The sequence below is a fragment of the Saccopteryx bilineata genome, chromosome 2, assembly GCF_036850765.1.
Source record: "Saccopteryx bilineata isolate mSacBil1 chromosome 2, mSacBil1_pri_phased_curated, whole genome shotgun sequence".
In the NCBI taxonomy this organism is placed as follows: Eukaryota; Metazoa; Chordata; class Mammalia; order Chiroptera; family Emballonuridae; genus Saccopteryx; species Saccopteryx bilineata.
This window is the reverse complement of record NC_089491.1, coordinates 156,688,195-156,713,853: the sequence shown is the minus strand read 5'-3', so window position 1 is coordinate 156,713,853 and position 25,659 is coordinate 156,688,195. Positions and strand designations below refer to the sequence as shown.

The 25,659-nt window shown below is 37.1% G+C and overlaps 1 long non-coding RNA gene and 1 pseudogene across 1 annotated transcript in view; both read left to right on the top strand.

Moving 5' to 3' along the window:
- Nucleotides 1-21,026, top strand: part of LOC136324838 (uncharacterized) — a 72,689-nt gene extending 51,663 nt beyond the window's left edge. Inside the window, exon 3 of the long non-coding RNA XR_010729149.1 lies at nucleotides 20,953-21,026. This is a non-coding gene — a long non-coding RNA (uncharacterized lncRNA). The remainder of the gene's footprint in view (nucleotides 1-20,952) is intronic.
- On the top strand, nucleotides 12,560-17,346 carry LOC136323744 (DNA excision repair protein ERCC-6-like; annotated as a pseudogene).
- Nucleotides 21,027-25,659: the final 4,633 nt, after the last annotated feature.

The window sequence follows — 25,659 nt, the reverse complement described above, 5'->3', positions numbered from 1 at the left end:
AGGAATAAGTTAATAAATGTAACACTTAAAATAGTACTTGGCACATGATAAGGGCTGCATACATGTTACTTAATAATCTTTATTCACATAGATTAAGTCAATTAAGGCTCACTGTGAATCTGTAAGATTGGTAGTATTGTCCCCTTTCCAAATTAGGACATGTAGCTTTAGGAGATTTAAGAAATTTGGAAAGAAAATAACTGTTTTTGAGCATTTATTATATATTAGGTGTTTTAAAATACATTATCACACCTTCTTAAAAATTTGCCCAGTAGGATTGACAAGTTTAATATGTCCAGAAACAGAATTTCTGATAGTCAGCACAAGCCTGCTCATCCCTTAGCTTTCCTGCTTTAGGAAATAACATCTTCTATCACCTTTAATTCTGTCTTTCTCTCACTCCCATATCCGACATATCACTCCCATATCCTCTTTTTTAAGAAAAATGTATTGAGGTAACATTGGTTGATTACATTATATAAATTTCAGGTGTACAACATTGTAATTTGATATTTGTGTACTGTATTGCATGCTCAGAATCCTAGGTCTGGTTTCCTTCTATTACCATACATTTGATTTCCTTTACCCAATTCACCCTCATCCTTCCCACTTTCCTTCTGGTAACCACCATTCTGTTGTCTGTATCTATGATTTTGTTTTGTTAGTTGATGTGTCAGTTTTTTTGTTTCATATTCCACATATGAGAGAAATCATTTGGTTTTTGTCTTTTTATAACATTTTGTTTAGCATAATACCCTCAATATCCATCCAAGTTGTCACAAATGGCAGTATTTCACCTTTTTTTAATAGTTGACTAGTATTCCATTGTATATATACCACATTTCTTTATCTATTCATCCATTGATGGACACTTAGGTTGCTCCAATGTCTTCACTATTGTAAATAAAGCTGAAATGAATAGGGGGGTACATGTATCTTTACAAATTAGTGTTTTCATATTTTTGGGTAAATTCCCAGGACAGGAATTGCTGAATCATGTAGTAGTTCTATTCTTAACTTTTAAAGGAAACTCCATACTAGTATGTCCTCTTGTCTTGCGTAAAGGAGGAAAAAGTTTTTAGGGTAGCTATGTCCCTAAACTGACAAAGAGAGATTAATAGGAGAAAAGCCTATGAATTTATTTAAAATAAATTTAATATGACATGGGAGCTTTCAGAAGGAAATGACCTGAAAACACAGTTAAATCTGCGTATTTTTTTAATACTCGGTTTAATGAAGAAAGCAGAGTCATAGAAAAATGATATAGGACAAAAAGGAGTATGAGCTAAGGGTAATAAAATGGAGTAAGCTTAGCAAGTCCTGTTGTTTGGACTCCCTTAGGCTTCCTATGTCATAGAGAGGATGTTTCTTTCCTCTGGGTAGAAGAGGGCACCTCTCCCACTCTTCAGAGGAAGAGAGTGCAGGTAGCTCAGAGAGACATTTCTGTATTTGCCTTTTTCTTTAATTCTTTCAGCTTAAAATATTCAATATGCCAACGTACCATATGTTGGGGTCACATGTTCTGAACCTTGAACCCTGTCACTTACCTTCCAAAATATATCCAACTATGACCTTTCTTAAGCCTTTTCCTGGTGCCACTTTTCCAATCCCTTGTTTAGACTATTGAAATTGCCTTCAAATTATTCCTCTCCAAATAGCAGTTGGGATAATCTTTTGAAACACAAATTCTATATTAAATTATGCTACTCTTTTGTTACAAAGCGTCCATGAGATTGCAGACTCCTTATTACCTACACGAGCCTCCATGAAGCCCCTCCATCTCTGACTCACCTCCTACCCTTCTTCTATAAATTCTTTTTGTTTTAGACAATTAAATTTAATAGGTGCCATTGGTCAACCAGAGTACATAGATTTAGAGAAAACATCTCCACATCGTTTGGACAGTTGATCATGCCTTATACCCATCACCCAAAGTCAAATCATCCTCTGTCACCCTATATTTTGTTTCTCTTTAAGCCCCTCACTCTCTCCTACCCCCTCCCTCTCCTCCCTTCCCCTCCCTCTGGTAACCACTACACTTTTATCTATGTCCATGACTCTCAATTTTGTGTCTCACCTATGTATGGAATCCTACAGTTCTTAGCTTTTTCTGATTTACTTATTTCATTCAGTATAATGTTATCAAGGTCCACATGTTGTTGTGAATGGTACTATGTCATCATTTCTAATGGCTAAGTAGTATTCCATTGTATATATCATATGTACCACATCTTCTTTATCCAATCCTCTATTTAAGGGCATTTTGGCTGTTTCCATGTCTTGGCCACCATAAACAATGCTGCAATGAACATGGGGGAGCATGTGTCTTTACATACCCATGTTTTTAAGTTTTGGGGGTATATACCCAGTGAGGGATTGCTGGGTCATATGGTAGTTCTATTCTTAAATTTTTGAGAAACCACCATACTTTTGACATGTATTTCTCTAATAGCTAGTGAAGATGAGCATTTTTTCATATATCTGTTGGCCATTTGTATGTCTTCTTGGGAGAAGTGTCTGTTTATGTCTTCCCATTTTTTATTGGGTTGTTTGCTTGTTTGTTGCTGAGTTTTGTGAGTTCTTTATATACTATTTTGGATATTAGCCCCTTATCTGAGCTGTTGTTTGAAAATATTATGTCCCATTTAGTTGGCTGTCTGTTTGTTTTGTTGTCAGTTTCTTTTGCTATGCAGAAGCTTCTTAGTTTGATGTAGTCTCATTCATCTTTGCCTTCACTTCCCTTGCCTTTGGGGTCAAATTCATAAAATATTCTCTACTGCCAAGGTCCATGAGTTTAGTACCTATGTTTTCTTCTATGTAATTTATTGTTTCAGATCTTATATTTAGGTCATTTCATTTTGAATTAATTTTTGTGCAAGGAGACAAACTGTAGTCATTTCATTCGTTTCTATGTGGCTTTCCAGTTTTCCCAGCAACATTTATTGAAGAGGCTTTCTTTTCTCCACTGAGTTTTTGGCTCCTTTATCAAAGATGATTTGACCCTATATATGTGATTTTATTTCTGGGTTCTCTATTCTGTTCCATTGGTCTGAGTGTCTAGTTTTCTGCCTGTACTATGCTGTTTTGATTATTGTGGCTCTGTAGTATAATATGAAGTCAGGTATTGTAATGCCTCCAGCTTCTCCCCCCCCCTTAAGATTACTTTGGTTATTCGGGTTTTTTTTTTACAGTTCTATATAACCTGATGCTTTTTGTTCAATTTCTTTAAAAAATGACATTGGAATTTTAATGGGAATTGCATTAAATTTGTGTATTGCCTTGGATAATATGGCCATTTTAACTATATTTATTCTTCCTATCCACGAACAAGAAATATTTTTTTATTTCATTGTGTCCTTTTCAATTTCTTTCAATAATTCTTTTTAGTTTTCAGTATATAGATCCTTTACATTCTTTGATATGTTTACTCCTAGATATTTTTTGTTGTTGTTGCAATTGTAAAAGAAATTTTTTGTTTTAGTTCTTTTTCCAAAGTTTCATTGTTGGCATATAAGAAAGCAATAGACTTCTGTATATTAATTTTGTATCCTGTGACCTTACTGTATTGGTTTATTGTTTCTAATATTCTTACTGTGGAGTCTTTGGGGTTTTCTATATATAGAATCATATCATCTGCAAAAAGTGAAACCTTTACTTTTTCTTTCCCAATATGAATGCCTTTTATTTCTTTCTCTTGTCTGATTGCTCTGGCTAGAGCTTCCAGCACTATGTTGAATAAGAATGGAGAGAGTGGACAGCCTTGTCTTGTCCCTGATTTTAGAGGAAAAGTTTTCAGTTTTGTACCATTTAGTATGTTTGCTGATGGTTTGTTGTAAATGGCCTTCATTATGTTGACATATTTTCCTTCTATACCCATTTTGTTGAGTGTTCTAAACATAAAAGGATGTTGTATTTTATCAAATGCCTTCTCTGCATCTATTGATAGGAGCATATGGTTTTTGTTCTTTGTTTTGTTGATATGGTGTATTACGTTAATTGTTTTACATATGTTGGACCATCCTTGTGTTTCTGGGATGAATCCCACTTGATCATGATGAATTACTTTTTTAATGTGTTGTTGTATTTGATTTGCTAGTATTCTGTTTAGGATTTTAGCATCTGTATTCATTAGAGATATCGGTCTATAATTTTTTTTTCTGTGTTGTCCTTGCCAGATTTTGGTATGAGGGTTATGTTGGCCTCATAAAATGTGTTTGGAAGTATTGCTTCTTCTTTATTTTTTTGGAAGACTTTGAGAAGGATAGAAACTAAATATTCTCTGAATGTTTGGTAGAATTCACTAGTATAGCCATCTGGCCCCAGACTTTTATTTTGGGGGAGGTTTTTGATAGTTGTTTCTATTTCCTTCATTCTTATCAGTTTATTTAGGCTTTCTACTTCTTTGTAATTCAATCTAGGAAGATTGTATTGTTCTAGGAGTTTATCCATTTCTTCTAGATTGATGAATTTGGTAGCATATAGTTTTTCATAGTATTCTACAATAATCCTTTGTATATCTATAATATCTGTGGTAATTTCTCCTCTTTCATTTTGGATTTTGTTTATATGAGTCCTTTCTCTTTTTTCCTTGTGAGTCTTGCCAGGGGTTTGTCAATTTTGTTGATCTCTTCAAAGAACCAGCTCTTTATTGTATTAATTTTTTTTTTCTGTTCTCTATTTCATTTATTTCTGCTCTAATTTTTCCTTTCTTCTGCTGGTTTTGGGTTGCCTTTGTTCTTTTTGTAGTTTTTTTAAGATGTGATGTTAAGTTACTTGGGCTCTCTCTTGTTTTTTCATATAAGCCTGTAATGATATAAACTTTCCTCTTATTACTGCTTTTGCTGCATCTCAGAAATTCTCACATGTCCTGCTGTCATTTTTGTTTGTCTATATATATATTTTTATCTCTTCTTTTATTTCTTCTTTGACGCAGTCATTTTTTAGAAGTATGTTGTTTAATGTCCACATTTTTGAGGGTTTGTTTACTTCATTTTTGCAGTTGAATTCTAGTTTCAAAGCCTTATGGTCAGAGAATATGCTTGGTATAATTTCAATCTTTCTGAATTTATTGATGTTAGTTTTGTGGCCCAGCATATGGTCTATTTTTGAGAATGTGCCATGTACACTAGAGAAAAATGTATACTCTGACGTTTTGGGATGAAATGTCCTGTAGATATCTATTATGTCCATTTGTTCTAGTGTTTAATTTAAGTCCAATATGTCTTTTTTTTTTCTATTTTTCCTAAGTTAGTAATTGGGAGGCAGACAGACTCCCACATGTGTCCAACCAGGATCCACCCAACATGCCCAAAAGGGGGTGATACTCTTCCCATCTGGGGTGTTGCTCCATTGTGGCCAGATCCATTCTAGTGCCTGAGGTGGAGTCCATGGCGTTGTTCTCAGTGCCTGGGCCAACTTTGCTCCAATGGAGTCATGGCTGCAGGAGGGAAGAGATAGATAGAAAGGAAGGAGACAGAGAAGGGTGGAGAAGCAGATGGGTGCTTCTCCTATGTGCCCTGACTAGGAATCAAACCCAAGACTTCCACATGCTGGGCCAACGCACTACCGCTGAGCCAACCGGCCAAGGCCAAGGCAGACTTTTTTTATTGATTTTCTGTTTGGATGAATGATTTAAAGCCATCAGTGGTGTACTGAGGTCTCCAAGTATAATTATATATTTTTTTCTGTTTGTACTTTTAGATCAGTTAGTAGATGTTTTATATATTTTGGTGATCCCAGGTTTGGTGCATATATATTAATAAGTGTTATGTCTTATTGATACAATGTCCCCTTTATCATTATGAAATATCCATCTTTGTCTCTGGTTACCTTTGTTTTCTTGCAGTGAGCATTGTCAGATATTCTTTGGATATTATTTGCTTGGAGAATCATTTTCCAACCTTTCACTATGAATCTATTTTTATCCTTATAGCTTAGATGAGGAGAGAGAGAGAGAGAGAGACAGAGAGAAGGGGGGAGGAGCAGGAAGTATTAACTCCCATACATACCTGGACCAGACAAGTGCAGGGTTTGAACCAGTAACCTCAGTGTTCCAGGTCAACACTTTATCTACTGTACCACCACAGGTCAGCCTCTTTCAGTACTTTAAATGTTGGGGTCCACTATCTTCTGGCTTGTAGAGTTTCTGCTGAGAAATCTGATGATAGCCTAATGGGCCTTCCTTTATATGTTATACTCTTCTTCTCCCTAGTTGCCTTGAGGATTCTTTATTTGTCATTGATTTGTGATAATTTTATTACGATGTGCCTTGGAGTAGGTATGTTTGGGTTGAGGTAATGCAGTGTTCTGTTTGCTTCTTGGATTCGAGGCTCTAACTCTTTCCACAGGCTTGGGAAGTTCTCATCGATTATTGGTTTCAATATGTTCTCCATTCCCTTTTCACTCCCTTCTTCTTCTAATATACCCATTACTCTTATATTGCTCTTTCTGATGGAGTCAGACAGTTCTTTCTCTTTTTTTTTAATTTGTGAGTTTCTCTCTTCTTCTCTTGGTAGTAACTCTAGATGCCTGTATTCAATGTCACTGATTCTCTCCTCTAACTGGCCTGTTCTATTAGCTAAGCTTATTACCTCATTTTTCAGTTCATGTATTGAGTTTTTCATTTCTATTTGGTTTTTTTTATATAAGGTCTACCAGAAAGTTCTGTCTGTTTTGAAATAAAACAAAATACAAATTTTTCTTACTGTCAATAAACTTTATTAATAATATAATTGCCATTATTATTAGTGATTTCTTGCCAGCGTGAGGGCAACTTGTATATCCCATTTTTGAAAAATGTTTTATCTATTGATGCAAAAAATTGAACCAGTGCTTCTCTGATATCTTCTCATTTTTGAATTTTTTTGCCCTTCAAAAAATTTTGTAAGGACAAAAACAAGTGATAGTCGAAGGGTGCTAAGTCCAGGGAATATGGTGGATGCAACAGACATGCTTCTGTAGCATTTCTTCCTTGTCGAAATTCGTAAAAATTACAGTGGCGTAAACTTTATCAGTAGCCATGGGTACACTATCGCTTCACACATAAGACTAACATGAATCAACTTTGTTTTAGTTAATTTGCTACATCAGTATGTATACATTAAATGATAAAAATAGAGAGGCACACATGCACCAAATAAACATGTGCTTACATGTCGAAACTTGTGATAGAAATGGACAGAACTTTCCGGTAGACCTTTAGTTTTAATTTCCTTGGTGAAGTACTCTTTTTGCTCATTAAGTTGTTTTTTGAGCTCAATAAATTGCCTTTCACTGTTTTCTTGTGTCTTATAGAGTATTTTTAGAACTTCAATTTTGAATTTTCTGTCATTAAGCTCCAAGACTTCCATGTAATTGAGATTTTTTTCCTGGAGATTTTTCAACATCTATATGAGCTATATCTCTGTCTTGTATATTCATATTTGATTTCTTTTTTCTTGATGGCATTTGTGAGTGGTATTGTTAATAACCCTAACAAGAGAGAGATGACTTTGTCTATCTGGTGTGCATATATTTTAGGTTCATCTCCGTTTTTTTTCTCTGTGTATAGTTGTAGAATTTGTTGAAACTTCAAGGGGAGAGATTGGGAGTACCTCTCATGCCACCATTTCTCTCTATAAGTTCTTTATTTACTTCTACCATGCCTCAGTGCCTTTATACTTGCCATTCTTCCTGGAATACTGTTCCCAGATCCTCAGAGGGTTGATTCCTTCTTGTCAGTTGTGTTTCCAAATTCAGCATCATCTTCACAAGGATACCTTCCATGATCACCCAATCTAATGTACCATACTCTCATCACATTTGTCATATCTTTTTGTCTCAAAGTACTTTTCACTATTGGCATTATAAGATTAACCTTTGTAATGATTTATCATTTATCTCCATAGTAAATGTAGGTTCCATGACAGCAGGATCGTGTCTATCTTGTTCGTCCCTGTGTTACTGTGCACTATAATTCCCTGACACATAGTAGATGGTCAATAATTATTTGTCAATAGGAAGAATTAAAAAAATGAATGCAAGGATGCTCAGGTCCAGCATACAGGTTACCTCTTAGAAACGGAGATCATATCTCATTATTTCCAATTATTGAGGGACCCCAGAGACCGATAGCTCATTACACCAGCCAGAGTTAAACAACCCGTTAGTGGCAGAGCCAGAGTAAATTCTCATGGTCCTCCTGATGCTCAGGTTCAGCTGTATCATGATCCTTTTGTGTTTGCATGTAATCCTTGTGTCGTTCATCTGTGCCATGGATTTTGAGAGGCAATGAGTTACATAAGATGAGACCATATTATAGATGCTTCTTTAGCTTTCTTTCTCTATTTTGACTCATTTGTAACATTTCAAAACTCTCATTAGCCCTGGCCAGTTGGCTCAGTGGTAGAGCATTGACCTGGCATGCAGGAGTCCTGGGTTTGATTCCTGGCCAGGGCACACAGGAGAAGCACCCATCTGCTTCTGTACCCCCCCCTCTCCTTCCTCTCTGTCTCTCTCTTCTCCTCCCGCAGCCAAGGCTCCATGGAGCAAAGTTGGCCTGGGCGCTGGGGATGGCTCTATGACCTCTACCTCAGGTGCTAGAATGGCTCTGATTACAGCAGAGCAATGCCTCAGATGGGCAGAGCATCTCCCCCTGGTGGGCATGCCAGGTGGATCCTGGTCAGGTGCATGTGGGAGTCTGCCTGACTGCCTCCCCGTTTCCAACTTCAGAAAAATACAAAAAAAAAAAAACCCCTCTCATTATTGGAGGCAAAAAGAGATGGTAAACTTACCAGTCATTTTGGCTTCTTAATGGTTTGTTTGTATAGAATAGTTTGGATATTGTATTCAAGTCTTGAAAAACCCCATGAGGGCACATATTTTGTCAGTTTGATTCACCTCTATATCCTCAGTGACTGAAATGATGGTGTATTGGTCAGGATAGTCTAGGCACAATTAGGCACAACACACAACCCTAAAGTCTCAGTGCTTTAACACAACACATAGATTGTCTTATTCAAGCTATTTGTACATCATGGATTAGTATGGGGCTGTCTTCATCTTAGTCACAAGATATGTGATACTTGGTCACACATCTTAGTGTCAAAGGCTGTATCTCAACACATGCTTTCTTAATCACCATGTCATGGGAAAATTAACTCTGCAAATTATACACCAGTCTTTAAGCTTCAACCCAGAGGTAACATGTGCCACTTCTTACATTTTATTAGCCAGAGTCAGGCACATAACTACCTTATAAGGGGGCAGGCAAATGTGATCCCATTATGTGTGCATTTCATGTGTCTGAAAGAAAGAATATGAATATTGTGGACAGCTCTACTGTCTTCTTCAAATTGCTGACATTTTATTGAGTGCTTACTATATGCCACCTGGCCTCTATTCTAAGTGCTTAATTTGGAACTTCTTTATTCTTACAACAACCCCAGATAAATACTTTTTGGGTGTTTTACAGATAAGGAACCTGAAGTGTAGAGAATTTAAGCAATTTGCCGAAGGTCCAAAAAATAGCAGAATCAGAATGTGAAACCAAGTAGTCTGGCTCCAATCAGTATTTTTAATCTTTAGGCTACAGCTGCCTCAGTACATAGTTTTCATTGACTGATTATCCAGCATATTCTAAGCTCTTTGAAAACAGAAACTCCATCTTATATTTTTTATATTTCAATTTTGTGCTTTACAGTAGGAACTAAAATATATCTATGATGAAATTAACTGAATAAATAAGAATCTAGATAATCTATTACTGAAAGCTAGGGCTCTTCTCTGAAATTAAAGCTGTGAGGGGAAATCTGAATCAAAACTCTGAAACCAAGATTAGTGATAAGGTAAATATAAAATTGTTAACAAGAAATAGGGGTATCCCCTTGCCTTTTGAAAGTAGTGTTTTAAAATAAGTAAAAGGGCCCTGGCAGGTTGGCTCAGCGGTAGAGCGTAGGCCTAGCGTGCGGAGGACCCGGGTTCGATTCCCGGCCAGGGCACACAGGAGAAGCGCCCATTTGCTTCTCCACCCCTCCGCCGTGCTTTCCTCTCTGTCTCTCTCTTCCCCTCCTGCAGCCAAGGCTCCATTGGAGCAAAGATGGCCCGGGCGCTGGGGATGGCTCTGTGGCCTCTGCCTCCGGCGCTAGAGTGGCTCTGGTCGCAACATGGCGACGCCCAGGATGGGCAGAGCATCGCCCCCTGGTGGGCAGAGCGTCGCCCCTGGTGGGCGTGCTGGGTGGATCCCGGTCGGGCGCATGCAGGAGTCTGTCTGACTGTCTCTTCCTGTTTCCAGCTTCAGAAAAAAAAAATGAAAAAATAAATAAGTAAATAAATAAAATAAGTAAAAGGAAACAAGTTCCAGTTACAAATATAAACATGAAAAAATGATATCTATTCATGCATGATGACATATTATTCTTTAGATTTAGTCAAAGAAGTTAGGAAATATTTTCAGATTTGAGGTAACAACAAAGAAGAACTTCTCTTCTTTCCCAAAATATTCCTTGCTGTCACCATCAGAGACAAATACTGGACTGAATGGCCCATAATCTAGCTCAATATTGCATTATTGAGGTTCTTATGAACAATCAGAGGTCATTAATTATAATAGATATTTCTTTCTTTCTTTCTTTCTTTCTTTCTTTCTTTCTTTCTTTCTTTCTTTCTTTTTTTAAAGTGAAAAAAGAGGAGCTAGAGAGACAGACTCCTACATGTGCTCAGACTGGGATCCACCTGGCATCCTGTCTTGGGCTGATGCTCAAATCAACTGAGCTATTTTTAGCACCTAAGGCTGATGCTCAGACATACTGAGCTATCCCTCAGTGTCCAGGGCTGATGGTCGAACCAATCAAGGCACTGGCTCTGAGAGGAGGAGAGAAAGAGAAAGGGGAGAAGGAGGAGAAGAGCAGAGAAGCAGATGGTTGCTTCTCATGTGTACCATAACCAGGGATTAAACCCAGAATGTCTACATGCAGGGCTGACACTCTATCCACTGGGCCAAATAGTCAGGGTCAATAGCTTTTTCTTGGGTATATACCATGTTCCAGCCTTGTGCCAAATACTTTAAATGGATTATCTCATTTAATCTTATTAATTCTATTAGGAAGGTGATATTGTCTCTTTTTTTAGAGATGAGAAAACTATGGAAATGAAAGGGTACCATATTTCCCCATGTATAAGACATTTTCATGTATAAGACATACTTTAATTTTGGGGCCTGAAATTTGAAAAATAATGTATTACATAAAGTTATTGAACTCAGGTTTTATTCAACATAAAATTCATACAACTCCTCATCACTGTCAAAACTTCCATCCATTAGCTTGTCCTCATCTATGTCTGATGACAAATAACTGTCTTCATATATTGCCTCGTCCTCAGTTCCAACTATGGCATTTGAAATGCCACACTTAAATGACTTAACAATGATCTCAATCTTGATATTATCCCAGGATCTTTTCACCCAGGTACAAACTTCTCCTGTAGTTGGTTTCTTCACTCTTGCTGCTGGTGTCAAATTGTTTCCAGAAGACTTCATCTATTAGTTCCATTCATCTCTCATGGCAGCTTTGAAGGATTTGTTAATGCTGACATCAAGTGGTTGAAGCTGAGATGTCAAGCCTCCAGGTATGATGTCAAGCTTTGTTTTTTGCTCTGTAACAATCTTCTTTGTGTTTTTTGTTATGTATGCCCTGAATTGATCAAGCGCCAATAGGGAAGGTTTGTGTAAAAGCTCACCTGGTCTCCTTCTCCAAGCTATCTCAAATTAGATCTTCATCCCGTCCTGATCCATCCAACCCTTGTCATGAACGTGGACAATCAATCCTTGAAGAATGTCTTCTTTTGACATTGTTTTGTGTTTGAAAATCAACATAGGAGGCACCTTGGTTCTGTTGGCACAACAAGCTAGAACAACTGTATAATGGCTCTTTTCATGTCCACTTGTCTTCACAGTTACAGTTTTCACCCCCTTCTTATCAACAGTTCTGTTACTTGGGACATCAAATTGAGGAGGAACTTTATCCATATTTGCAATCTGCCCCAACTCAAACTGATATGTCTTCCGACATTGAATGACAAAACAATGAAATTCAAGGACCTTCTGCTCATAGCTTTCAGGCATCTTTTAGACAAGTCTGGTGCATGTACGCATGCTTAGTCTGTTTCATTTCATGAACGTGAAGCACCAATTGTGTCCTCATTTGAAATCAGTAACTTCTTTTTCATCAGCAATTCTTCTTACCTCATGCTGAACCATCTTTGTGGACACAGGAATTCCAATTGCCCCTTGCTTTTCAATTCCCTCTCTAACTCAGGCCATTTTACTGACTTGCCTCTCATGGCTTTCTTCTGCTATGGTGTTTTCAGTAGGGTTTCTTCTTCCTGTAGTCAGTCTCAGATTGATTTCTCAGTTGAAGGAGGACCAAACTTACATTCAGCAGCATGACTTCCATTCACTTTTGAAAACTGGATCACTTTTAACTTGAATTCAGTGCTGTACAGAATTCTTTTCTGAGCCATTTCTGGGTAGAATGTCGCAGAACGTAACCTACCATAATATACCTATAATAAGTGCGAAACAATGAGCGCAAGGATAAGTACAAAAAAGCTGGAAATGCAAGTAAAAAAAATCTACTATCACTATATAAGACACACCCAGTTTTTAGACCCCAAATTTTTCAAAAAAGGTGTGGTGTCTTATACGTAGGGAAATATGGTAAATATCTGCACAAAGTACTATATTCAGAAAACACCCTAGCTGGAATGTAAACTTAGGTCTTTTGACCTCAGAGCCAGCATTCTAAAACTTCTATGCACATAGTAACAACTGGCTTGCAAACTTGTGGTATTTCTTTACAAGCTTTTAAGTTTTACAATAGGGACACCATAGTTACCTCAATATGCAAAGTACACGGTTCCTGAGCATTGGCTGTCAGGAAGGAGGGGATGAAGTTATAACCACTTTTTTCATTCTCAAACACCATCTCTCTCTATTCAAGGTTATTGTCCTTCAAAGCTGAGACTGGTGTCATTGCTGTTGCTGATGAGGTTCAAGGACAGATTTGGCTGAACAGACCCAGGTGGTACTAGCATCTTTTTCACACGGCCAAGCTTTGAAAGCTTTGTGTCTTTTAGCCTTTTTTAGCAGTGGCCTTTGGCCCTGAGGCAATGATTTTTCAAGCCTAACACTGAAATAGACTAGGGAGTCTCCAATATTATGATGAGACGGTGCCCAATTTTTTAAACTAATAGTTCCTTTTGGAATATGTGGGTGCATCATTCATGCCAGCAATATTCATAGATTTCAAAAATACCTCATCTACTCAGACTTAGGGATTGGCATGCTATAGCTGAGGCAAAACAGAATGGGGAAAAAAAACCCTGGTCAAGACTGCAATGATTTTTTTTATTATGACAGTGGAAGGATTTGCCAAATACTAAATGTAAAAATATCTTTTATTTAGATGTAAACCTATGTATAGTGTGACACAAGTAATTGCTAATGTGGTTTAATTTGAGGGGAATCTATTTAAGATATCTCCATATATTCTTTGACCACTTCATCTGTAGATTGAATCCTCTGGGTTTACCATTGGTCCTCACTCAGATCCTCTCTGGAACAGTCTTGGAACAGGCAATTCATTACATTGCAATTTGAATGAGTTAATTTATTACTTGCTTTCCTCTCTTTGCTGGAGACTGTAGAATTAGGCCTTGCTGCGCAAAGAGGAAGTTAGGTCATGAAAGGACCATGGAAGTTGAAAGACATCTCACAGTTTAGTCTTTTTGGGCCTAACTTCTACTATTTAATGTCCCACTAAGTCAAATGATCTCTAAATTGCAGCTCAGTACACGAGGTGTGCCTTCAGTTTTTCCCTTTTCACTTTTCCTCTGGTTTAGGTTTTTCTCCGTTGTGTACTGTACAGTTCTGTTAAACAAATGTTAGATTTCATATGAAGCATTCTACCAATGTTTTGAATTGCCAGGGATTATAAATATATAAATGAATAAAGTCCTGGCTGGGGAGCTCAGTTGGTTTGAGTGTTGTTCTGATACACCAAGGTTGTGGGTACATACAAGAATCAAGTGGAACAAAAATTGATGTTTGTTTCTCTCTCTCTCTTCCTTCCTCTCTTTCTAAAATCAATACATAAAATTTAAAAAATAATACCTGATTTTGAGTATCTCATAATTTAAAGAGGAAGGCAAGCAAATAGGAAAAGAAAGACAATTATAAGCAGATAATTATAATAAAATGTGAAAATAGATATAATAAGCAGAATATGGAGAGAACCAGAATAAGAACTAACATATTCTGTTGGGAGGAGTGAATGTGTAAAGGTTCACTAAGGAAGTAATTTTTTACCTTGGCCTTGAAGAAAGAATGGGTGAAGGTTCACTAAGAAAGTAGTGATTTTGGCCTTGAATAATAGGTTCTAGACCTTTCATGGTCCTAGGAAAGATCAATGTACCAGAAACCTCACTAAGATTCAGCAAAGGAATGGTGTCATTATCACTACATACCAAATGTTAATCAATAATTGGCAGCAACTTTCAACCTTGAATGACCAGGCGTTTGTGTGGGACTATATCATCCTTGATAAAGCACATAAAATAAAATCTTCATCTACTAAGTCAGCAATATGTGCTCGTGCTATCGCTGCCAATAATCTAATCCTCCTCACAGGAACCCCAGTCCAGAATAATTTATAAGAACTATGGTCCCTGTTTGATTTTGCTTGTCAAGGGTCCTTGCTAGGAACATTAAAAACTTTTAAAATGGAGTATTACCAGAGTAAGAGATAAGGATGCTACCCCAGGGGGAAAAGCCTTGGGATTTAAGATATCTGAAAACTGAATGGCAATCATAAAACCCTATTTTCTCCGGAGGACTAAAGAAGAAATACAGAAGAAAAAGTCAAGCAACTCAGAGGTCAGACTTTGTGAAAAGAATCCAGATGTTGATGCCATTTATGAAATGCCTTCCCTTTCCAGGAAAAATGATTTAATTATTTGGACACATCTTGTACCTTTGCAAGAAGAAATATACAGGAAATTCATGTCCCTAGATCATATCAAGGAGTTGTTAATGGAGACACGCTCACCTTTGAGCTAGCTGTCTTAAAGAAGCTGTGTGATCATCTTAGGCTGCTCTCTGCACGAGCTTATCATTTGCTGAATCTGCGAGTTGTTCAAGATGAAAATGAAGGGGAAGATTCCTCAGACACGGACCATATTCATCAAGTAACTGATGATACACTGATGAAAGAATCTGGAAAAATGATATTTCTAATGGATCTACTTAAGAGACTGAGATGAAGGTCATCAGACTCTGGTCTTTCCCCAATCAAGACAAATTCTAAACATCATTGAATGCCTCCTAAAGAATAGGCATTTTAAGGTATTGCGAATTGATGGAACAATTATTCATCTTGTAGAAAGAGAAAGAAGAATTAACTTATCCCAGCAAAATAAAGATTACTCTGTTTTTCTGCTTACTACTCAAGTAGGTGGTATTGGCTTAACATTAACTGCAGCAACTAGAGTGGTCCTTTTTGACCCTAGCTGGAATCCTGCAACTGATGCTCAAGCTGTAGATAGAGCTCACCAAATTGGACAAAAAGAAAATGTTGTGGTTTATAGGCTAATCACTTGTGGAACTGTAGAGGAGAAAATATACAGAAGACAGGTTTTCAAGGACTCACTAGTAAGACAAACTATTGGTGATAAGAAGAACCCTTTCCAATATTTTAGTAAACAAGAATTAAGAGAGCTCTTCACAATTGAGGATTTTCAGAACTCTGCAACCCAGCTGCAACTTCAGTCTTTGCATGCTGCTCAGAGAAGATCTGATAAGAAACTAAATGAACATATCACCTATCTGCACTCTTTGGGGATAGCTGGAATCTCAGACTATGACTTGATGTACACACATGATTTGTCTGTTAAAGAAGAACTTGATGTGATAGACGAATCTCACTATATTCAAGAATGGGTTCAGAAAGCTCAATTCCTTGTTGAATTTGAGTCTCAAAATATAGAGCTCTTCATGGAAAGACAAAGAAATGAGAGTATCTGGCTGAGAGAACCTATATGTCCTTCTCAAAGAAAGGAGAAATGCCCTGAAGTGAATAAACCACAGCCTCAGCCTTCATGTATTTTGACTACTCGTCGCACCAAGGAAGAAGAAACCAGTTCTCAAATGGCAAGTGTAATCATGATGATCTTCCTGAAGAGAGTGAGAAACACTGTCTTTCCAGTATAAAGATGAATGTTACCATTGTACAAGATGGTAGGCACCCACGTGAAAGCATATTTGATGCTGAATTTCTAGCTACTTTACCCAAGGGGTGTGGAAGTGCACAAGAAATTGGGACCAACTCTTTATTGGGAATGGCTCTACAAGAAGAAGCATCACAAGAGGGGCCTACTCCAGAGGCGCTGCAAGAAAAACCATCTGGGAAATTTTAATTACTTACTTAGCAAATTAGTCAGAGCTGATTCTGGACCAAATCTAGATGAACTAATGAATGATGAGATTTTACATCAGTGTAATCCCTGGCCCACTAATCCCATAACAAATGAAAGTCAAAATACAGAATTAAATGCATCTGTTATTAAAATAGCTGATGATGACTCATCAACATCCCGCAGTGCACTGCAAGATGCTCAAGCAAAAGAGGCCACCTTGGAAGAGGAACCATTAGCATCTTCACCACAGGATGTGTGTGATTTCAATCTTTTCTTGGAAGACTCTGCAGACAATGGACAAAATCTTTCCAGTCAGTCTTTGAAGCATATTGAGAAAGAAAATAGCATGTGTGGCTCTGCAGCTAATTCTAGAGCACAGTTGGTATATAGCAAAACAGGTCCAGTATGGATCTTTCTAAGAAAGATAACAAGTCAGAAGAAGTAATTAATGTGAGATTCAGAAGTAAAACTAGAAGGATCGTTTCAGATGGTAAAGATGAACAGGATACTTTTAATGATACTCCAATCACAAATCCATTCAACACATCTCCCTTTCAGTTATCTGTAAAACAACTCCTAAAAATGATACCAGTCCACCTGTAAGGTCCTTTGCACTTAAAATACCTGATAGTATAAATAAATCTGTAAGCTCTAGAAGATCCCTGGCTTCTAGGAGATCTCTTATTAGTGTGGTGCTTAGACCATGTGGAGGATATGGAGGAAAGCCTTGAAAACAGCAGTGAAGTAAAGGTAGCTGAAGATCGTCTGGAGGAAGGAGCCGAGAGGAGCAGTGGGGAAGCCTCAGAGTGTACAGAAGAGGAACCTTCCAGAGAAACCCTGTCTTCATGTGGATGCAAATTGCCACAAGTGCCCTTTCACCTCAGCCTGAAGAACTGAATTTAGTATTTCTTGTAGGTCTGCCAGTACCAAACCCTTTTAGAAAGTACAGGTTCTTTGAGATATAGATAGTGAATTCTTTACAAGAAATATTGTTAACAAAATACATAGGTAAATTACATATTAAAATTAATATACTATTTTTCTTCCAAAACAGGACTCTGCAGATGCTCTTTGCCTGCATCTTTGCAAAAAAAGCCCATCTGGTTTTTGGTTTTTCCTGATCATGTAAATACGTTTCCTGAAATACAGTCATTCACAGAGTCAAGTTTTAATATTTTAAGATTATAATGTAGTTTTGTATTTAAATATATATATATGTATATATATTTAACTATATATATATATAGTTTTTTAAAGCTGAAAGAGACTATAACTGATTTATTTTACATATGAGGAAACCAAAGCCAAAAGAGATTAAGTAATCATACTTTCACCAAAGTCACACTGCCAGTTAACAGTGGAGGCCAGACTAGATGTCATATTACCTAACTGCTACTTCATAGTTTTCCCCAACATTCCAAATTTCTGTCAAAATTTTGACTGTGGTTACCTAGTTTGGTCATAATGTACTTAGTAATTAGGGCATGAAACAATGAATTGGTCCAAAAGAATTTCATTAGAATAACTTATACTAGTGAATTAGATTGCTGTCTGCCTGGTGGCTTTCCTCCAGGACACTTGAGCACCTTGCAATTCAAGCCTGATTTCCATGTGATTTTAATCCTGATCTTTGTACATTAATTTATGTTAAGTTCACTTTCTAGGCTTTCTTAGTCTGAGGGTTTTTGTTTGATTGTTTGTTTTTTAAGATTTTACTTATTCATTTTTAGAGGGGGGGGGTGGAGCAATAAGCATCAACTTTCATATGTGCCTTGACCAGACAAGCCCAGGGTTTCGAACCAGCGACCTCAGCGTTCCAGGTTAATGCTTTATCCATGGCAGGTCAGGCCTGAGGTTCTCTTTCATGTTTCAGTCCCTCTTTGATGTCAGGCCTTTGATAGAGACTCTGAGGGCGGACAATTCATGAAAATGCATAAGAAATGAGAGCCACCTGAGCAAAGTGGGTCAATTTAGTAATCAGAAAATTTAAAACTTTTGAAGGTTGTTTGATATTTGTTTTCTGTTAACTCAAGTTTGTGTAGTAAGTCTTTCTCCTTAAACACTTTCACAGTGAAGATACAAAAATCTATTTCATGATATCATTGTCTAGTCTCGTAATAGAGTCAACTTTATTTTTAGACCCATAGTATGTTTGTTTCTCGGTATATGTATGGTTCCTACTTTGTGTGTCATAAGTTAAGAGCAAAGTCTTTATTTTGAATCTCTGGTCTGCCACTTACTAGCCCTGAAAGCTTGGGCAGGCCACTTAACTCTCTGAGCTTTGGGTTCCTCATATTCCATTGTAAAGTGGGAATAGTTCTTCTGACACGGGGTAGTTTGAAGATTCAGTGAGATAATGCTGTGGTCTTTACAAAAGGATTTTGATTGATTGATTGATTGAGAGAGATAAAGAGATATCACCTTCCTTATTTTAACACCTTGTCCTTATTAAAGTCCAAGTTGAATTAAATGTTTTTGTTAGTTCTCTTCTGTCTCTAACTTTGTAGCCATAAGCTTTGCAACTGAGGTTATGACTGTTAAAAGAATCAATAGGAGGAAGCACGGGAGGTGAAAACTGATAGATCATTCTGGTACTACCACCATCCATAGTTACTCTGTTTGTCCATTATCATAACCCGCCCACACATACCTTTTACAGATGCAGATATGTCCCCTTGGCTTGTGACTGTCATCAGTGTAATCAATTATCATTTCCCTTACAGTGATGGAGGCATAGATGTATCTTTTTAAAAGATAGGTTGCTGTAAACAAACTTGTCTCCGTAATCATATTAGATGTTGTCCTTAATGTCCTCCTCTCTCCATTTAATGCTTTGGTGATACATTTTTAGAGAAGAATGTATATATTTGTGTTTATGACTATGAGAGTCCAAGACCACCAGTTGAAATATATATTTTTTTTTATTAAGTGAGAGGTGGGGAGGCAGAGAGACAGACTCCTGCATACACCCTAACTGGGATCCACCCAGCAAGCCCCCTACTGGGTGATGCTCTGCCCATCTGGGGCTGCTGCTCCATTGCTCAGCAACCAAGCTATTTTAGCATCTGAGGCAAGGCCATGGAACCACACTCAGTGCCCAGAGCCAACTTGCTTGAACCATTTGAGCCATGGCTGTGGGAAGGGAAGAGAGAGAGAAGGGGGAGAGGTGGAGAAGCAGATAGTCACTTCTGCTGTGTGCCCTGACCAGGAATCAAACCCAGGACTTCCACATGCTCTAACCAGCCAGTGCCTAAATTTTTTTTTAAATCAGCTAAACAGCAGTCCTTATCATAGTATGTAGATGATTCTTAGAATTAAAAAAAATAAAAATGAAAATCATATATTTATAATTTGTTACAAACAAGACAACAGGCCCCAAATGAAATCACTTATGCTAAGTACTGCATCACTCAACTGAGATTTAATTACAGTTTCAGCTGTCCCAGAAATGAAATCTTAAACCAGTCAGCCAAGAATCACCTTGTTACTGCTCCAAAGTCTGTGTGCCTGACTCTTCAAAAGGCCATACTCAAAACGTCAGGGTTGGAGAAAGGAAAGATTTATTGATTGAGAAGGCACCAACTGAGAAAATGGGAGCCTTAGTGGTATCTCAAATCCATCTTACCAAAGTACAAAGTTCAGGCTTCTTTTATGTCAAAGGGGAGGGGAATAGGAGGGGATGTCCTTGTAAAACTTAAGCCACAAGCAGAATTTAAATAATGATTAGAAGCAAATAGTCTGAAGGCCATGGGAACTAAGAAAGCCTGAAAAAGATGGCATCAGAGAGAGATCAAGCATTTCACTCTATTACAACCTGATCAGCACTTAGATAAGGTGCCTGATAGACCCTGGCCATACCCTAAGGAAAGCTTGCAATAACCAACCTCATTGTTTTGTTGTTTGTTTGTTTTGCCTAGTATAATATCCTAGTTCCCATGCTCATTGTCTTTCATTTTGTATAAAATCCTCAGAGGTCCTTTCTGTCTGCTAGATTGGATGCTGCTTGATTTGAATAAATTTTTGATCAAATAAGTTAAAAATTTCAACATGATTCAGTTTATCTTTTAAAAAATCCTACCATTCAAAAATAACTACAGTAAAGCACAGACACACAAGAAAATCAGGTGTACAACGTTCCAAGTTGTGTTCTGTACATTAACACATGTGGAGCCATACTCCATGTGCTATTTTATAATCTCTTGTTTTTACTTTACAATATAGCGTGGACATTTCCATACCAATGAACACAGAAGAAATGTACATGCTCTATATGAATGCTACCATAGTGTATTTAAGAAAGGTATTTTGTGTCCTGAATGACAAAACTAAACAAATTTGATGATTACAGCAGTTAAAAAGAGGTCTGGCTCTATTTCCTTTCAAATAAATGAATTAGCATAATTTGACTGAAATGCTGATGTAATGATCTAGCTACTTGATTACTGTTTGAATCCCAGACTTGTTCTGTTTTGTTTGTTTGATTTTGTTTTTGTTATTTTTTAGGTGAGAGGAGAGAGAATGAGGCAGACTACCACATGCACCCTGACTAAGATCCACCTGGCAACCCTGTCTTGGGCTATTTTTAGCACCTGAAGATGATCTGCTCCAATGGAGTTATCCTCAGCACCCAGGGGCCATGCTCAAACCAATCAAGCCATTGACTGTAGGAGGGGAAAAGGGAGAAGGGGGAGGGGGGAGAAGCAAATGGTTGCTTCTTCAGTGTGCCCTGACCAGAAATCGAACCCAGGACATCCAAATACTGGGATTATGCTCTATCCACTGAGCTACCGGTCAGGGCTGGATTCCAACCTTGTTTTCTGAAGAAAGACTTCTCTCTCTGACAAAATCCCCACCTCTGTCTCTTAGTAGGACTGTATTCTTAAACCTTAGTTGTTTTTATAAAATTGGCTTTGGACAGACTGCCTTGTCTTCTAATTCTAGTTCCACCATTTATTATTTTTGTGAAGTTAACTCTCTGAACCTTTTTATTATTGCAAAATGAAGTTAATAATGACTAACTATCTCATAGATTTGCTGAGAATATTATTATATAAGATGGTATGTGCTGTGTTCTATAACTTGTAATTATTATTCAGATTATACTTTGTCTCTTCTCAAAACTGCTAATAAAAAATTTGACTCAGAAATATTTACATATTTATTTGCACTCAGTCTCTACTTGAAGCATACTTTTCTTTAAATCAATACTAAATAGACTTGGAATCATAGCCAGTTAAACTAAAGTCTTAACAAACACCCCACCTCCCCATACACTCCAGAAGGATTAGAGAACTAAGTGTAAAAGAGGAAAATGAAGAGGAAATAGAAAACATATGTGAATATTTATCTGTTTTCAGGGTGTAAAAGACATTTCTAGGCATAAATCAGAGAAAGAAATGAAAAGGATAGAAGTTGATAGATTTACCACTTAGAAATTTTAAGTTTCTATATTTAAAAAAAACCAACAACACAAAGTTTGTCTGAATGATGGTGGCGCAATGGATACAGTATCAACATGGAATGCCGAGATCTCAGGTTCAAAACCCTGAGGTCGCCAGCTTGAGCGTGGGCTCATTGAGCTTGAGTACAGTTTGAACAGCTTGAGCATGGGGTTGCTGGCTTGAGCATGGGATCATAAACATGACCCCATGGTCACTGGCTTGAGCCCAAAGGTTACTGGTTTAAAGTCCAAGGTCACTGGCTTGAGCCAAGGGGTCACTTGCTCTGCTGGAAACCCCCCCCCCCCGTCAAGGCACATATGATAAAGCAATTAATGACAACTAAGGTGCTATAACTATGAGCTGATACTTTTCATCTCTCTCCCTTCCTGTCTATCTGTCCCTCTCTCTAGAAAAATAAATAGATAAATAAATAAAAATTTAAAATTAAAATTAAAAAATTTAATTAAAAAACACAAAGCTTTCTACAAATTACAGCATTATAAAAGAACTCAAAAGACATTGAAAGGCAGCTTAACCGGTAGTAGCACAGTGGGTAGAACGTCAGCCTGGGATTCTGAGGACCCAGGTTTGAAACTCCAAGCTTACTAGCTTGAGTGCAGGACTGTAGCCCAAAAGTCACTGGTTTGAAGCCCAAAGTCTCTGGCTTGAGTAAGGGATCACTGGCTCAGCCGAAACCCCTTGATCAAGGCACATATGAAAAGCAGTCAGTGAACAACTGAAGTGCCTCAATTGCGAATTGATGCTTTTCCTCTCTCCCTTCCTGTATGTCTGTCTGTCTCTCTGTCTCTGACTCTCTCTTTCTCTCACTTTCCCCTTGCTAATAAAATAAAATAAAATAAGACAATGAAAGACATAGATAACCTGAATGGGTGAGCCAAACAGACTACTTCTAATCTTTTCCCCCTTATTTCATAGTCTTTCACAGTTTTTCCTGATAGTCTGTCTCACAACAATCATTATAATAATCTCAAATAAAAGATTATTCTTAATCACAAATTAAGATTCTCTTTATATTTTTAATTAAATTTATTGGCAGTGACATTGATTAAAAAGATTATACAGGTTTTAAGTGCATAGGTTGGCCTGATTATTATGCAGGTGCCACAAAAGTGTTAGTTTTCCATATATTTGCAAAATATATAGAGTATTGAATAACTATTATAGCCATAAATATAACTTCTGTTGGAAGTTTTTATAATAAATGTCAGATTAGACTTTCAAAAGCTTCTATTATTTGCTTTCCCAAGTCTAGAAAATCAAATCCAAGAAACTATCACCACCAGATTTTCCTGCAGTATCCATATATTTGAGTGAATTCTGAGGTCCTGAAATTTTTTCTGGAGCCCTGAAAATCCTGACTCAGTCTACTGGAGTGGTCTGAGCATTGTTTAAGATATGTGCCTGGTCAAGGCACATATGGGAGTTGATGTTTCCTGCTCCTCCCTTCTCTCTCTCTCTCTCTCTCTCTCTCTCTCTCTCCCCTCTCTAAAATAAATAAATAAAGTCTTTAAAATTGAAAAAGAAATAAAAAGCTTCCAAACAAAAAAAGACTCAAGGAATTCACTACAACCAAACCAGTACTGCAAGAAATGTTAAGGGGCCTGCTATAAAAAGAGCAGAGATTAAAAAAAAAATCAAGAGAGAGAGGATTGCAGACTTAAAACATAAAATGGCAATAAAAAAGTACATATTAATAATAACCCTAAATGTAAATGGATTAAAGTTTCAATCAAAAGACATAGGGTAGCTATATGGATAAGAAAACAGGACCATACATATGCTATCTACAAGAGACCCACCTCAGAACAAAAGATACACAAAGACTGAAAGTGAAGGGATGGAAAAAAGTATTTCATGCAAATAGAAATGAAAAAAAAAGCTAGGATAGCTATACTTATATCTGACAAAAAAAGCCTTTAAAACAAAGGCTATAGTAAGGGATAAAGAAGGTCACTACCTAATGATAAAGGGAACAATCCAACAGGAGGATATAACCATTGTAAATATATATGCACCTAATATAGCAGCACCAAAATATATAAATCAAATATGGATGGACATTAAGGTGATCAACTTTTTTACAACAAAAATGAGGACAAAAATAAAAGAAAACAATATCATAAATAAAAGAAACATTTTATTCATCACAACAAATAATACACTATAATATGATAAATACATAATAAAAACATTTGTAATATTTTATATTGTAATTATGTTTACATGGCTATTAATTTTTAATAATAATTGTAAGAAAAAAGTACTCACTTAGTAAAACCAAATATCAAATAAAACCACTAATTTTGAGTGATATTCAGGTATACAATGTGTCCGTAAAGTCATGGTGCACTTTTGACCGGTCACAGGAAAGCAACAAAAGATGATAGAAATGTGAAATCTGCACCAAATAAAAGGAAAACTCTCCCAATTTTATACCTATTCAGTGCAGTTTGATGTGGGCTCACACAGATTTTTTAGGGCTCCTTAGGTAGCTATCCTGTATAGCCTCTACAGACTCCTCATTGACTGATGGCCTACCAGAACAGGGTTTCTCCACCAAACTGCCGGTTTCCTTCAACCGCTTATCCCACCAAGTAATGTTATTCCTATGTGGTGGCGCTTCATTATAAAGGCTCTCATATTCACGTTGCACTTTGGTCACGGATTTGAATTTAGCAAGCCACAGAACACATTGAACTTTCCTCTGTACCATCCACATCTCAAATGGCATGGTCGTGGGCTGCTCCACTGTATACACGGTGTTACGTCATCATCTGCATATGTGCACATGCTGCCACATCATCCTACAGAAACTGGGAGGGTTTTCCTTTTATTTGGTGCAGATTCCACATTTCTATCATCTTTTGTTGCTTTCCTGTGACCGACCAAAAGTGCACCATGACTTTATGGACACACTGTATTTATATTTCTAATTAAAAACATCTGTTTTATGTTTACATGCCTATTAATTTTTAATAATTGTAAGAAAAAAGTTCTATGCTTTTCATTTATCCATTGAATAAATATTTTTTGTCAATGTATCATCTTGTAACAATATATTGGAAATATCTGAACAAGAAATATCCTTCATACTGAATTTTACGTGAATTGTGCTTACCTATCTATGATTAAATATTCACTGAGAAAGAAATAATCGTGGTCTACAATGTCGAATGTGCCATGTTGTGTTTCAGTAAGAAGTACACAAAGCCATTTGCGTGCTCAGTATATTGCACGTCCTCTCAAGGTCCCCCGTGCAGAAGGCATGCGTCTCATAATCACGTCTTGCAACACTGTACTGACCCTGGACGAATCATCATGTCAAATACAAATACGTCACATCAAACACAATGGGTCGACTCTGCATAGATCGAATACAGATATTTACAAATTAGTCTTTCAATGTCAAAAAGGAGGACATATAGGAGAACACTTTTTGAGGGAGGACGAAACTTACAAAAAGACTGTCCTCCCTAAAGGAAGATAATTGGTCACCTTATGGACATAAAGGTCAAGATTGACAGCAATACTCTAATAGTAGGGGATAATACCCCACTAACATCAATGATAGATCCTCCAGACAGAAAATTAACAAAGAAACAGTGTCCTTAAATGACACACTAGATCAACTGTATTCAATTAATATCTTTAGAACCTATCATCCCAAAGCAGCAGAATATACATTCTTTTCAAGTGTTAATGGTACATTTTCTCAGATAGACCTCACATTAGGACACAAAACAAGTCT